The sequence below is a fragment of the Heterodontus francisci genome, unplaced genomic scaffold, assembly GCF_036365525.1.
Source record: "Heterodontus francisci isolate sHetFra1 unplaced genomic scaffold, sHetFra1.hap1 HAP1_SCAFFOLD_99, whole genome shotgun sequence".
Classification (NCBI taxonomy): domain Eukaryota; kingdom Metazoa; phylum Chordata; class Chondrichthyes; order Heterodontiformes; family Heterodontidae; genus Heterodontus; species Heterodontus francisci.
This window is the reverse complement of record NW_027141580.1, coordinates 221794-237125: the sequence shown is the minus strand read 5'-3', so window position 1 is coordinate 237125 and position 15332 is coordinate 221794.

Here is a 15332-nt window from a genome sequence, read left to right as displayed (position 1 = left end):
TATCCCTGTACAACCCTCCCTATCTCTGTAATCTGCTCCAGCCCCTACAACCCACCTTATCGCAATAACCTCCTTCAGTCCCTACACCACTCCCTATCCCTGTAAATTCCACCAGCCCCTATACTCCTCCCTCTCTCTTCACATCATCCAAACCTCCATTAATATATGACTCCAAATTTTAATCGAACCCTGACCTTAACAAAGGAACTTGTTCCAGCGACGACTTGTGAGCGATATGTAATGGCATGATAGGTTTCCAACGTTCTATTCAGTCTCGCTTCAACTTCCGAGTTCACCTGCACAGAGAAAGAATTGAAAATATTACTTTTACACTCTCTGAGGGAGTGCCTCACTGACAGAGGGTCAGCACTGAGGTCGTGCTGCACTGTCAGAGGGTCAGTACTGAGGGAGTGCTGCACTGTCAGAAGGTCAGTACTGAGGGAGTGCAGCACTGTCAGAGGGTCAGCACTGAGGGACTGCTGCACTGTCACGGGTCAGTACTGAGGGAGTGCTGCACTGTCAGTGTGCAGTAATGAGGGAGTGCCGCACTGTTAGAGGTTCAGTACAGAGGGAGTGCCGCACTGTGAAAGGGTCACTACTGAGCGAGTGTTGCACTGTCAGAGGATCAGTAATGAGGGAGGGCCGCACTGTCAGAGGGACAGCACTGAGGGAGTGCTGCACTGTCAGAGGGTCAGTACTGAGGGAGTGTCGCACTGTCAAAGTGTCAGTGCTGAGGGAGTGTCGAACTGTCAGAGGGTCACTACTGAGGGAGTGCCGCACTGTTAGTGGGTCAGTACTGAGGGAGTCCTGCACTGTCAGAGGGTCAGTAATGAGGGAGTGCCGCACTGTCAGAGTGTCAGTACTGAGGGAGTGCCGAACTGTTCGTGGGTCAGTGCTGAAGGAGTGCTGCAATGTCAGTGGGTCAATACTGAGGGAGAGCCGCACTGTCAGAGTGTCAGTACTGAGGTAGTGCCTCACTGTTAGAGGGTCAGTACTGAGGGATTGTCGAACAGTCAGAGGGTCAGTACAGATGGAGTGCTGCACTGTCAGAGGGTCGGTACTGAGGGAGTGCCGCACTGTTAGAGGGTCAGTACTGAGGGAGTGCCGCACCGTTAGAGAGTCAGTACTGAGGGAGTGCTGCACTGTCGGAGTGTCAGAATTGAGGGAGTGCCGCACTCTTAGTGGGTCAGTACTGAGGGAGTGCCGCACTGTCGGAGGGTCAGTACTGAGGAGGTGCTGCACTGTCAGAGAGTCAGTACTGAGGGAGTGCTGCAATGTCAGAGTGTCAGTACTGAGGCAGTGCCGCACTGTCAAAGTGTCAGTGCTGAGGGAGTGTCGAACTGACAGAGGGTCACTACTGAGGGAGTGCCGCACTGTTAGTGGGTCAGTACTGAGGGAGTCCTGCACTGTCAGAGGGTCAGTAATGAGGGAGTGCCGCACTGTCAGAGGGTCAGTACTGACGGAGTGCAAGCTCTGTTCGTGGGTCAGTACTGAGGGAGTGCTGCAGTGTTAGAGGGTCAGTACTGAGGGAGTGCAGCACTGTTGGAGGGTCCGTACTGAGGGACTGCTGCAGTGTCAGTGGGTCAGTACTGAGGGAGTGTCGCTCTGTTAGTGGGTCAGTACTGAGGGACTGCTGCAGTGTCAGTGGGTCAGTACTGAGGGAGTGTCGCTCTGTTAGTGGGTCAGTACTGATGGAGTGCTGCACTGTTAGAGGGTCAGTACTGAGGGCGTGCCGCACTGTCAGAGTGTCAGTAATGAGGGAGTGCCGCACTCCAAGTGGGTCAGTACAGATGGAGTGCTGCACTGCTTGAGGGTCAGTACTGAGGGAGTGCTGCAGTGTTAGAGGGTCAGTACTGAGGGAGTGCAGCACTGTCAGAGTGTCAGTACTGAGGGAGTGCCGCACTGTTCGTGGGTCAGTGCTGAAGGAGTGCTGCAATGTCAGTGGGTCAATACTGAGGGAGAGCCGCACTGTCAGAGTGTCAGTACTGAGGTAGTGCCTCACTGTTAGAGGGTCAGTACTGAGGGATTGTCGAACAGTCAGAGGGTCAGTACAGATGGAGTGCTGCACTGTCAGAGGGTCGGTACTGAGGGAGTGCCGCACTGTTAGAGGGTCAGTACTGAGGGAGTGCCGCACCGTTAGAGAGTCAGTACTGAGGGAGTGCTGCACTGTCGGAGTGTCAGAATTGAGGGAGTGCCGCACTCTTAGTGGGTCAGTACTGAGGGAGTGCCGCACTGTCGGAGGGTCAGTACTGAGGAGGTGCTGCACTGTCAGAGAGTCAGTACTGAGGGAGTGCTGCAATGTCAGAGTGTCAGTACTGAGGCAGTGCCGCACTATTTGTGGTTCAGTACTGAGGGTGTGCAGCACTGTCAGATGCTCAGTACTGAGGGTGTGCCGCACTGTCAAAGTGTCAGTCCTGAGGGAGTGTCGTACTGTTAGATGGTCAGTACTGACGGAGTGCAAGCTCTGTTCGTGGGTCAGTACTGAGGGAGTGCTGCAGTGTTAGAGGGTCAGTACTGAGGGAGTGCAGCACTGTCAGAGTGTCAGTACTGAGGGAGTGCCGCACTGTTGGAGGGTCCGTACTGAGGGACTGCTGCAGTGTCAGTGGGTCAGTACTGAGGGAGTGCCGCACTGTTAGTGGGTCAGTACTGTGGGAGTGTCGCTCTGTTAGTGGGTCAGTACTGATGGAGTGCTGCACTGTTAGAGGGTCAGTACTGAGGGCGTGCCGCACTGTCAGAGTGTCAGTAATGAGGGAGTGCCGCACTCCAAGTGGGTCAGTACAGATGGAGTGCTGCACTGCTTGAGGGTCAGTACTGAGGGAGTGCTGCAGTGTTAGAGGGTCAGTCCTGAGGGAGTGCAGCACTGTCAGAGTGTCAGTACTGAGGGAGTGCCGCACTGTTGGAGGGTCCGTACTGAGGGACTGCTGCAGTGTCAGTGGGTCAGTACTAAGGGAGTGCCGCACTGTTAGTGGGTCAGTACTGAGGGCGTGCCGCACTGTTAAAGGGTCAGTACTGAAGGCGTGCCGCACTGTCAGAGGGTCAGGACAGAGGGCGTGCCGCAGTGTCAAAGTGTCAGTACTGAGAGAGTGCCACACTGCCAGAGTGTCACTACTGAGTGAGTGTTGCACAGTCTGTGGGTCAGTACTGAGGGAGTGCTGCACTGTTAGACGGTCAGTACTGATGGAGTGCCGCACTGTCATAATGTCAGTACTCAGGGAGTGCCGCACTGTGAGTGGGTCAGTACTGAGGGAGTGCCTCACCTTTAGGGGGTCAGTACTGAGGGTGTGTCGCCCTGTCAGAGGGTCAGTACTGAGGGAGTGCCGCACTGTTAGTGGGTCAGTACTGAAGGAGTGCTGCACTGTTAGAGGGTCAGTGCTGAGTGAGTGCCACACTGTTAGAGGGTCGGCACTGAGGGAGTGGGGCACTGTAGGAGGGTCAATACTGAGGGACAGCCGCACTGTCGGAGTGTCAGAATTGAGGGAGTGCCGCACTCTTCGTGGGTCAGTACTGAGGAAGTGCTGCACTGTCAGAGTGTCAGTACTGAGGCAGTGCTGCACTGTTAGTGGCTCAGGACTGAGGGAGTGCAGCACTGTTAGAGGCTCAGTACTGAGGGTGTGCCGCACTGTCAAAGTGTCAGTACTGAGGGAGTGTCGCACTTTTAGTTGGTCAGTACTGACGGCGTGCAAGCTCTGTTCGTGGGTCAGTACTGAGGGAATGCCGCAATGTCAGACGGTCAGTATTGAGGGAGTGCTGCACTGTTAGAGGGTCAGTACTGAGGGAGTGTTGCACTGTCGGAGTGTCAGTATTGAGGGGGTGCAGCACTCTTGGTGGGTCAGTACTGAGGGAGTACTGCACTGTTAGAGGGTCAGTACTGAGGGAGTGCCGCACTGTTACTGGGTCAGTACTGAAGGAGTGCTGCACTGTTAGAGGGTCAGTACTGAGTGAGTGCCGCACTGTTAGAGGGTCAGCACTGAGGGAGTGGGGCGCTGTTAGAGGGTCAGTACTAAGGGAGTGCCGCACTGTCGGAGGGTCAGTACGAAAGGAGTGCCGCAGTGTCAGAGTGTCAGTACTGAGGGAGTGCCGCAATGTTAGTCAGTCTGAACTGGGGGACTGCTGCACTGTTTGAGGGTCAGTACTGAGGGAGTGTCGCACCGTTAGAGAGTCAGTACTGAGGTAGTGCTGCATGGTCGGAGTGTCAGTATTGAGGGAGTGCCGCACTCTTAGTAGGTCAGTACTGAGAGAGTGCCGCACTGTCGGAGGGTCAGTCCTGAGGGAGTGCTGCACTGTCAGAGAGTCAGTACTGAGGGAGTGCTGCAATGTCAGAGTGTCAGTACTGAGGCAGTGCCGCACTAATTGTGATTCAGTACTGAGGGAGTGCAGCACTGTCAGATGCTCAGTACTGAGGCTGTGCCGCACTGTCAAAGTTTCGGTCCTGAGGGAGTGTCGTACTGTTAGAGGGTCAGTACTGAGGGAGTGCAAGCTCTGTTCGTGGGTCAGTACTGAGGGAGTGCTGCACTGTTAGAGGGTCAGTACTGAGGGAGTGCCGCACTGTTGGAGGGTCCGTACTGAGGGACTGCTGCAGTGTCAGTGGGTCAGTACTGAGGGAGTGCCGCACTGTTAGTGGGTCAGTACTGAGGGAGTGCCGCACTGTCAGAGTTTCAGTACTGAGGTAGTGCCGCACTGTTAGAGTGTCAGTACTGAGGCAGTGCTGAACTGTCAGAGTGTCAGTACTGAGGGAGTGTCGCTCTGTTAGTGGGTCAGTACTGATGGAGTGCTGCACTGTTAGAGGGTCAGTACTGAGGGTGTGCCGCACTGTCAGAGTGTCAGCAATGTGGGAGTGCCGCACTCCAAGTGGGTCAGTACAGATGGAGTGCTGCACTGCTTGAGGGTCAGTACTGAGGGTGTGTCGCCCTGTCAGAGGGTCAGTACTGAGGGAGTGCCGCACTGTTAGTGGGTCAGTACTGAAGGAGTGCTGCACTGTTAGAGGGTCAGTGCTGAGTGAGTGCCACACTGTTAGAGGGTCGGCACTGAGGGAGTGGGGCACTATAGGAGGGTCAATACTGAGGGACAGCCGCACTGTCGGAGTGTCAGAATTGAGGGAGTGCCGCACTCTTCGTGGGTCAGTACTGAGGAAGTGCTGCACTGTCAGAGTGTCAGTACTGAGGCAGTGCTGCACTGTTAGTGGCTCAGGACTGAGGGAGTGCAGCACTGTTAGAGGCTCAGTACTGAGGGTGTGCCGCACTGTCAAAGTGTCAGTACTGAGGGAGTGTCGCACTTTTAGTTGGTCAGTACTGACGGCGTGCAAGCTCTGTTCGTGGGTCAGTACTGAGGGAATGCCGCAATGTCAGACGGTCAGTATTGAGGGAGTGCTGCACTGTTAGAGGGTCAGTACTGAGGGAGTGTTGCACTGTCGGAGTGTCAGTATTGAGGGGGTGCAGCACTCTTGGTGGGTCAGTACTGAGGGAGTACTGCACTGTTAGAGGGTCAGTACTGAGGGAGTGCCGCACTGTTACTGGGTCAGTACTGAAGGAGTGCTGCACTGTTAGAGGGTCAGTACTGAGTGAGTGCCGCACTGTTAGAGGGTCAGCACTGAGGGAGTGGGGCGCTGTTAGAGGGTCAGTACTAAGGGAGTGCCGCACTGTCGGAGGGTCAGTACGAAAGGAGTGCCGCAGTGTCAGAGTGTCAGTACTGAGGGAGTGCCGCAATGTTAGTCAGTCTGAACTGGGGGACTGCTGCACTGTTTGAGGGTCAGTACTGAGGGAGTGTCGCACCGTTAGAGAGTCAGTACTGAGGTAGTGCTGCATGGTCGGAGTGTCAGTATTGAGGGAGTGCCGCACTCTTAGTAGGTCAGTACTGAGAGAGTGCCGCACTGTCGGAGGGTCAGTACTGAGGGAGTGCTGCACTGTCAGAGAGTCAGTACTGAGGGAGTGCTGCACTGTCAGAGAGTCAGTACTGAGGGAGTGCTGCAATGTCAGAGTGTCAGTACTGAGGCAGTGCCGCACTAATTGTGATTCAGTACTGAGGGAGTGCAGCACTGTCAGATGCTCAGTACTGAGGCTGTGCCGCACTGTCAAAGTTTCGGTCCTGAGGGAGTGTCGTACTGTTAGAGGGTCAGTACTGAGGGAGTGCAAGCTCTGTTCGTGGGTCAGTACTGAGGGAGTGCTGCACTGTTAGAGGGTCAGTACTGAGGGAGTGCCGCACTGTTGGAGGGTCCGTACTGAGGGACTGCTGCAGTGTCAGTGGGTCAGTACTGAGGGAGTGCCGCACTGTTAGTGGGTCAGTACTGAGGGAGTGCCGCACTGTCAGAGTTTCAGTACTGAGGTAGTGCCGCACTGTTAGAGTGTCAGTACTGAGGCAGTGCTGAACTGTCAGAGTGTCAGTACTGAGGGAGTGTCGCTCTGTTAGTGGGTCAGTACTGATGGAGTGCTGCACTGTTAGAGGGTCAGTACTGAGGGTGTGCCGCACTGTCAGAGTGTCAGCAATGTGGGAGTGCCGCACTCCAAGTGGGTCAGTACAGATGGAGTGCTGCACTGCTTGAGGGTCAGTACTGAGGGAGTGCCGCACTGTCAGAGTTTCAGTACTGAGGGCGTGCCGCAGTGTCAAAGTGTCAGTACTGAGAGAGTGCCACACTGCCAGAGTGTCACTACTGAGTGAGTGTTGCACAGTCTGTGGGTCAGTACTGCGGGAGTGCCGCACTGTTAAAGGGTCAGTACTGAAGGCGTGCCGCACTGTCAGAGGGTCAGGACAGAGGGCGTGCCGCAGTGTCAAAGTGTCAGTTCTGAGAGAGTGCCACACTGCCAGAGTGTCACTACTGAGTGAGTGTTGCACAGTCTGTGGGTCAGTACTGATGGAGTCAATGCTCTGACTGTCAGACACATTTTAGTGGCTAGTCGAGTCCGTAAGGGGCTGAAGGGGCAGAACAAGGGAGAGAAATGCAGTGACCCAGAGATGGAGAGCAGAAGGAAGTCTGCGATTTTACTCTTCACCATATCAGGAAGCTTCATACTTCTGTGGTTGCTGTATGTTATACAATTCCTATATTTTCTCATAGCAGGAAAAGATCCCAGGGATTACAAAGATTCAGAATATATCTTCCTAGAAGTCGCATGGATGTTGTTGAATTTAAGTTGCTGCACAAACACATTTATTTATGGGGCAACTCAGTCCAAATTCAGGGAACAGTTCAAGAGAGCCGTGAAATATCCAATTACAACATTTATTCAATGAATGAATAGACAAAACATCTGAGTGCAGCGCAGACGCGGGTCCCACTGTTTCCAAGCCATAAATTTAGTATTTATCCCGAATGGGCAAGAGGTGACAACCAGGCTGCAGAAGCTGAAATACCACTGGCAGATTGGGGAAGTGTGGGCAGGGGAAGGGGGCGGGGGCACACAGTGGAAACTGCAGCGGTGCCGGTCAGCAAGAGGTGACCAACAGCTGGATGCCCTGAAATACACTGACGGTGGTGGGGGTGGGTTAGCACAGGCCAAAAAACAGTGGGGCAAATAATAAGGAGTAAATGACAGCAGGATGACCGAGAAATGTACTGGCCCATTGGTGGTGGAGTCTTGCACTGTGGAAAAAGCATGCAACCGGTGACCTTTGGAGCATAGGGAAGAAAGAGGGCAATGGAGAGCCAGAGTGCTCCCTGCAATACAGGAGAGAAACAGAAGACACAATTTCTCCTCCATCTCCATTGGTTCAATTCTCAGCTCCTCACATCTGATCAAAAATAAATAAACTTCTTTTTCAAACAAATGCGAACATGTTGTGGATGATAGAAATCGTCTCGTGTCAGTTGTTTATTACTTGTTTTATTTTTGTAGACACATATTGATTCGGTCTCCCTTCCAACCACACCCCACCGCCCCAAATCTGGTCATTGCTGTCTGTCCCTCTGTCTCTCCCTCTCTCAAAGTGTGACAGTGCGGTCAGGGATTTTGTCTCTGGACAAATGTAACCGAGGGGCCTGGGCAGAGACATGACCCGGAGTGAGGATGTGGGGCTGAGCTCAGCATTGGAACTGAGAGCTTGGCAGCGGCTCAGATGCATGGGAAGACTATCTTCCTGGCTCCTATGTTAGCTGATATGGTTAATAGTTCCCTCTCTTGATCTGTTCCTGTCACCTTCAAATCATCTGGCATCACTCCCTCTGCTCAGAAAAAAAAACGACGATTAGCCCCACTGCCCTGGAAAACGTGCCTGCTCCTTCCCCAACCTCCTTTTCCTCTCTAAACTCTGTGACCGTGTGGTCACTTTTCAAATCCCTGCCCTTCTTTCATGTAACACCATGTTGCAACTCCCGAAATCAGGTTTCCACGCCTGCCACTGTACCAAAATACACTGCAGCCATAAAACGTGCTTTATAAATGTCCATCCCTAAGTTCTTGTGAGTTTGTACACACACTAATAGGATACTGAGTGGGGAAAAGTAAACTGGTTGTGTGACAGTGCATAAAAATAAAAAAGTATTACCGTCTGTGAAGTTTACAATTCGGTTGGCTTCAGGCTGAATTCAGTGGTACTGAGGATTTTAGTTTGAAGATCGAGATAATTGGTTCAATAATTCTTTGGAGATAGTTACAGCTCTTTTACAACCATAAAGGCACACCGCTATATTTCCTGGAGAAAAAAAAGACTGGACCGTGATAATAGTGAAGCGGATGATTTCCTCCAACGGGGTTTCTGATTGTAGCTGGACTATGCAAAGATGGTCAGTCAACAAGAAGAACTTGAATGCTTTCAATCTGGAATGGAGACAAAGAGCATGAGAGAGTGATAGAGAGAGGAACCCCCACTTACGGTCTGCTCATGTCAGAGTCCGGTTGCTTCTCCAATGCTGCAGAGAAGAAAAACAGCTGAAAACCACAGATGACGAGGACCTTTTCACATGAAAGTCAGTCAGTGATTCAAACGTAGCAGTGAGCAATATTTCTCTGCTTGCTGAAAAGAACAGGTATTTGGTCTGCCTCCTCACAAACTTTTGTAATGTAGGTTACAAAGTAGCAGAGTTGGTGATCGTCTTAATCTGCCAGCAGTTTTAATATTATTCCAAAAAGTATAAATCCAAGTCTACAGTCAATGGACTAAACTAAATCACCAATGAACAAAACATATTGGCGTAACACCACTCTACCATGTGAAATAAAATGTGAGATCAAGAACATTTCACTACGTGACCACACACTACACACACACTCATCAGTCTCGCTGTCATAGCCATTCTCTTTTTTTTCATAGCTGGCATGTTTCCATGCTGAGCTAAAGCCTAGATAAAGCATCAGCTTTCACATTTTTTGTCTCGGCAAGGAGGATAATCTTTAGGTTGTAAGGTTACAGAAGCAGACACCAATGGGAAAAAAACATGCATTCTGGGTTTTGATTTTTTTTTATACAGGTCAAAGGAAAGTGGTCAGTATAAGCTACGTTCTCTCGATATCCATTTTGGATGCATACCTCAACTTTCTAAGCGCCAGAAACAGTCTCAGGGCGTCCTTCTCCACAGTAGAATATTGACTTTAATTTTTGTGTCCTTTTTTGAGGGAACGTACGCAACTGGTATCTAAATGCCTAACTGACAGCACCTACCCCTAGATAGCTAGTATCCCATGCCAGTTTAAATGGTGTGTTAAAGTCTGCAGCTGCCAGCACGGTTCATTGGTTAAGATGGCTTTTAGTCTCTTAAAAGCAGTTCAGCATCTCCCTGGCCACACTAGGTTTGCTTCTTTCTGTAGTAAGTGCGTCAGTGGGGCGGCTATAGTGCTGAAATTTGGCACAACAAACGGTAAAACCCACTGACACTTAAAATGGCAATATTTCCCGTTTGGTCGTTGGGGCAGAAAAATCTACCAGCGCCTGTACCTTTCCTGCTCCAGGCAGGACTCGCACTTGACCCACAATATGTCCCAGGTAGGTTACTTGCCGTTTAGAAAACTCGCTCTTTGCAAGTTTTACCACGAGGTCAGCCGACCATAACCTTCAGAAGAGGGTTTCTAACTGATCTCAGTGGTCCCCCAGGTGTCACTGTACACTTGGTTATTAGGTGGTATTTTCTGCTCTACCGAAACAGTCTTCCAGGCGGGGAATTCGGTAGGAATCAGCTCTACTCACTGGATTAATCTTTCTGTAATCAATACAGAGCCTTGCTGCACCATCAGGTTTTGGTAGTGGCACAACTGGGGAACTCGAACAGTTCTGACCGAACTCAGTCAGGTTGTACTCCAGCAGAAACTAAATTTCTTCCCGAAACCGGGTCAGTTTCCTGGGATCTAGGTGAAAGGTAATACTGAACATAAATTGATTTCTGCTTAGAGCTCTGTTACGGACAAAAAAAAAACAATTGGACTGAATACTTGTTCATTCGTGCACAAAATAGCAAATGTGATATACTGTGCTCCAAAACTCATCCAGTCTGACCTCTGGGTAGACATAGACGAGTCTTTGGGGTCTTTTAGAACAGTCCTTTTCAGGCTGTATTGAGAACTAATTTCGCAGGCTCTCTTCAAAAACAGGAGACGAGATGAGCTGACACAGTGGACTTCTCAGGGCCTTTTAGAGAGGCGGTGGAAAACTAAGCAGGGTTGTGGTCTTCTCTCCCTCCCTGGGAAATCGCTTCTCTGCATGGAAATTCTCCTCCTTTATTCTGCAGACTTTTTTAGGGATGGCAATACATCGATGAATAGGTTTTAAAACATGGTTCTTACTCGATGTATCATGATATTCACAATATTATTGATGTTAAGTGCAGCACATTATAAAAGCGAATTGATCGTGATGAAATAAGTTTCAGATTTAACCTTACATATTTCAAACCCAACAAAATTGCTACAATTGGAAATAATTAATAAGATATATTTGAAGTGTGATAAAGCAATGTATCTAATGTCATTTAGATATTTGAAGTAATGCTGGCGTTTATATCTGGTTTATTAGATAAGGAAATATGATTCTTAATTTGTTGTTTCTTGAAGTAATTTAACGTACACAGCAAGCTGCCTATCGTCATACATCGACTGGCCAAATTCCCTTTGTAGCAAAGAAAAAGATAAAGGTTCATTTCATTACAAGGGAGGCTGTGAATTCTTACTTAGGATAAGCACCTGCCTGAGAAATAGCACTGTCTCAGTCAGGAGAACAGTCATTCTGCCAGTTAGAAACAGAGTTGTCGTTAGGTTTATATGCTTGCCAACGTCAGTCGCTGTAACTGAGATCTGTAAATGTCAGGGCAGAATACAATCAAACCAAAGGAGAACAATGCATAATCAAAGACACATTTTAATGAATTACATCGTGTCAACATATGTGAATTGTCACGTAGAAGGGGTAAGGGAGGAATGATATAAAAATGGATATTTGAAAGGTTGATTTGGAATGTGATTAATGCCTGGGCAATCTGTAGACCGCGTTCGGAAATGTAATGTGTTAGAGCTTTCCAGCTGTAACTGTCAAGGACTTGGTTGTCGTTGCTGCTGTAAGTGTCTGCTTAATTGTTGCATGGTTATCACACGTGTGATATCAAGCATTCAAAGTTGCAATCCCTTTTGAGTTGGTCGATCAACATACAATAACTCACACATTTACTCTCCTTGAACAATGGGTTGAATTTTACAGCCCGGTCATCACCACCTGACCTCGGGGGTCTTGTCGGTGGGGAGAGGGCGGAAAATGCCTCTGGCAGAGGCCGACCATGGACCTCAAAGTTGGGAATGCGCAGCCGAATATTACCACTGAGGTGATGCTTCGTCGCGGTTCTGCCGCCGCTCGGCAACGGTAGCAAAATTGACATATTTAACTTAACAAATTGATCACTTACCCGCTCCCGCCATCCATCCCAGAGTGGTATCGGTGGCAGTGACCAGCACTCCCATGCTTTTGGATCCCCGTTCAGGGATGCGAGGTGTAACACTGGTGGGAAGGAGTTGCAGGTACATTTTCAGTGCGGTGGGTGGAGCGTGGGGTTAAATTTATTTGCTTGGTATTGGGGATGCTGGCAAGAGGAAAAAATTATGAACATTTCGGGCGTATTTTGGAGGGCAGAGGGCAATTGATTGCATGGTTATTGGGGGTGGGAGAAGGGCAAATTAAATGTTTGTAAGTTTTTTGTTACCTCTTTCTTTAAATATTTAAATTAAATGGAAGGGCTCAAAGTCCTTTAAAAATGGTCTCAGCGCCTGCTTAAAGGCTGTTGACGCCAGTGCCGCGATATACCACTTGTCGCCTCCACGTCATTGGTGCGGTGGTCCAACCCAGCCATGTAAGCGAGCCGCTGCGTTTAATATTGTGATTTCGGCAGAAGACATGTAAAATGCAGCCCAATATCCTTTAATCTAATTTAATACCCATTCATGTGGTCCCTTGTTAAAAGCTTTTCTATCGTCTATCTACACTACATCCAGTGCATTTCCCCGTGCACCATGTCCATTATTTCCACAAAGAATTTGGTGAAGTTAGTCAATGACGATAATTCCTTTTGAAGCATGTGTTGTTGCTATTAGGACTGCGGTGGCCACAGCGCACTGTCAATTCTGTCCCATCACACTTCATGTCGCAGCATATTATAAAACTTTCACACCCAAACCGGAAAACAGCCAAATTATACAATCTAGTAACCCCCAGAATACAACAGACCAAACAAGGAATCTTTAGGCAACAACAAATTGACTTTTTATTAAAAACTATATCTTGAATGCTATGAAGATAAAACCACATCTCAAGACCTTATAAGTTCTTATTTTAAACTAATTGCCCCATTCACACACATGCATTCAGAAATTACAGTAGTTAACCGTTTTTTTTTAAACTGGTGCTTTTAAAATTAGCTGTCTCTTAAGAGTAAATAAAATAAGTCAGTCTTTGTGGATTATGTTCCTGGTGGATGAGGCATGCTTATGTGGAAATAGTCATAGGCCACTTTAAGTCTTCACGTGGATTTGATGCAGTAGTCGATTCTTATTTCGCATTCAACTATTTGGCTGCAGTAGGCATCAACAGTTCCTTCAGAAATACAAACGGTTCATTGAAAAAAAATGTTTCTCTTATTTCTTTAGGGAATTAGCAGGGCCTGTAGGGCATTGTAGACTGTATGCTGAGACAAAATAAACAGTTCGTTTATCTTCAGTCCGCCTTGCTGGTGAGTTTGCTTCAAAGCGGATTTTGCCAGTTGCACACACTGCCAAGTGGAAACATTACCGTATGACCTCTCCTTCCCCTGCTGTTGCCCAGGGCAATAAAATGCAGATGCTGGGGCACTGTGCCTTATAACTTCAAGAACTTTATTTTCTTTTAAAGATGCACTGTTTTAAAAGAGTATTAAACACAGACACTGTTTTTAATCGGAGGAGAGCAATAATTCCAATTCCATGACAACCCGGCCCTTAGCAAAATGAAACGCTATTCCCGAAATGTGCTTGATTACAATGCAAAACAAGATAGAAACTGGAAAAAGCACTGATTTTTTTTTGCATTCACGCACCATTCACTCTCCTTATCATGTACAGCATTTTCTTTGTCCCATCGCCATCCATATACGTTAACATGGTTAAATTCGTGACAAAGCGTCGGCAATAACAGTGTTTTCCCCGAAATATGTACAATTTTTAAAATGTCAAGTCTCCAACAATAAACTACATCCAAACATTTGACTTTTTTTTGCAAAGGTTGTCTCATTCAGCTCATTGCAACCTTCCAAACATAATCTCCCAGAGTTTTCCTTCCAAGTGTTCTTATTGTCCATCACCTCAGCTCGGTGAACTGCACAGGTAGGATCACTGGTCACTGCTGTGTTCACTAATCTCTGAGAAGTTTCTGGAGTACCCAGTAACCTGTGCACATCACTTGATACTGAAGAAATAAACCCGTCCAGTGTAACAAAAACTGACGTTTCCTTATCTTAGGGTGTCAAAGGAATTTGACAATATCCTTTCAACACCTTTGTCTTGGGAAGATGCAATGGTGCTGGCCAACCCACCAGGTTTATGCATCAAGACGACCGTCGAATTGCAGCTGCTCTCACTAGGCTCAACTAAGCTGCCTTCCAGCATCATTGGATCTCTGCTTTTACTTGGGCCTATGTGTATGGACCTAAGCAGCAACGATTACGTTTTAAAGGAATGGTTCCCAGACACCAATATCATGTGTGGGGCTAAGCTTGTATATCCCGACTTATTGCTAAAAACTCCGAATAAATGTTGTGAAAATCCCGGATTGGTCTTCACGTAGGTTTGCCTCTAAATGCGAAAACAAGCTGTCCAAATTTACTAGTCATTCTGTATTCGCTAATCTGATATTTGGAAATTCAATCTGTGGATAGTCTGGGTCTCCGTATGCCTCATCATCACTATTCTTTTCCTTCTCATCACTCCCGATTACCTGACATACCTGCACTTGCCTATCTGCCTCTCTGAGAAAGTATTGCTTTAACATATTGTTGTGGCACAACCTGTTCTTCTTTCAGCGATCAGAGGTGTCAATCGAGTAATCTATCTTACCCATACTTCTGATCAGTCTCTATGGGCCACTGAACCGTGCATTTAATGGTTCTCCGTGTAATGGTTAACTTGCTACTACGATTTTTATAGTATTTATCCTCAAAGAAATGGCCTCTGGAATTCTAGAAGCCATATCCATGATGGCAAGTATGTATTGATGGCCCGATTTTGTTTTTGGCAAGTTTTCTACCCAGGTCAGCCAATATCCTGCTAAACGATACCTCAATCACTGGTATGGGAACTAGTGGTGCTTGTTTTACTGTACATTGTGGGTTTTGTTAACCATTTAACATGTATGGCATGTCCTACGAAATTGTCTCATATCCTTTGTAAGATCTGGCCAGTAATAATCGTGTTTTTGGGATCCTTAAGGGGGAGGGGGAGCACCCCCAAGTCGTGGTCCACATCGGCACCAACGACATAGGAAGGAAGAGAGATGGGGATTTAAGGCAGAAATTCAGGGAGCTAGGGTGGAAGCTTAGAGCGAGAACAACCAGAGTTGTTATCTCTGGGTTGTTGCCCGTGCCACGTTCCAGCGAAGAGAGGAATAGGGAGAGAGAGGAGTTGAACACGTGGCTGCAGGGATGGTGTAGGAGGGAGGGTTTTGGTTTCCTGGATAATTGGGGCTCTTTCTGGGGTAGGTGGGACCTCTACAAACAGGATGGTCTTCACCTGAACCAGAGGGGTACCAATATCCTGGGGGGGAGATTTGTTAGTGCTCTTCGGGGGGGGGGGTTTAAACTAAATCAGCAGGGGAATGGGAACCTAAATTGTAGTTCCAGTGTACAGGCTGTTGAGTGTAGTGAGGTAGGGGATAAGGTTACAGGGACGCAAGAGGGCACTGGC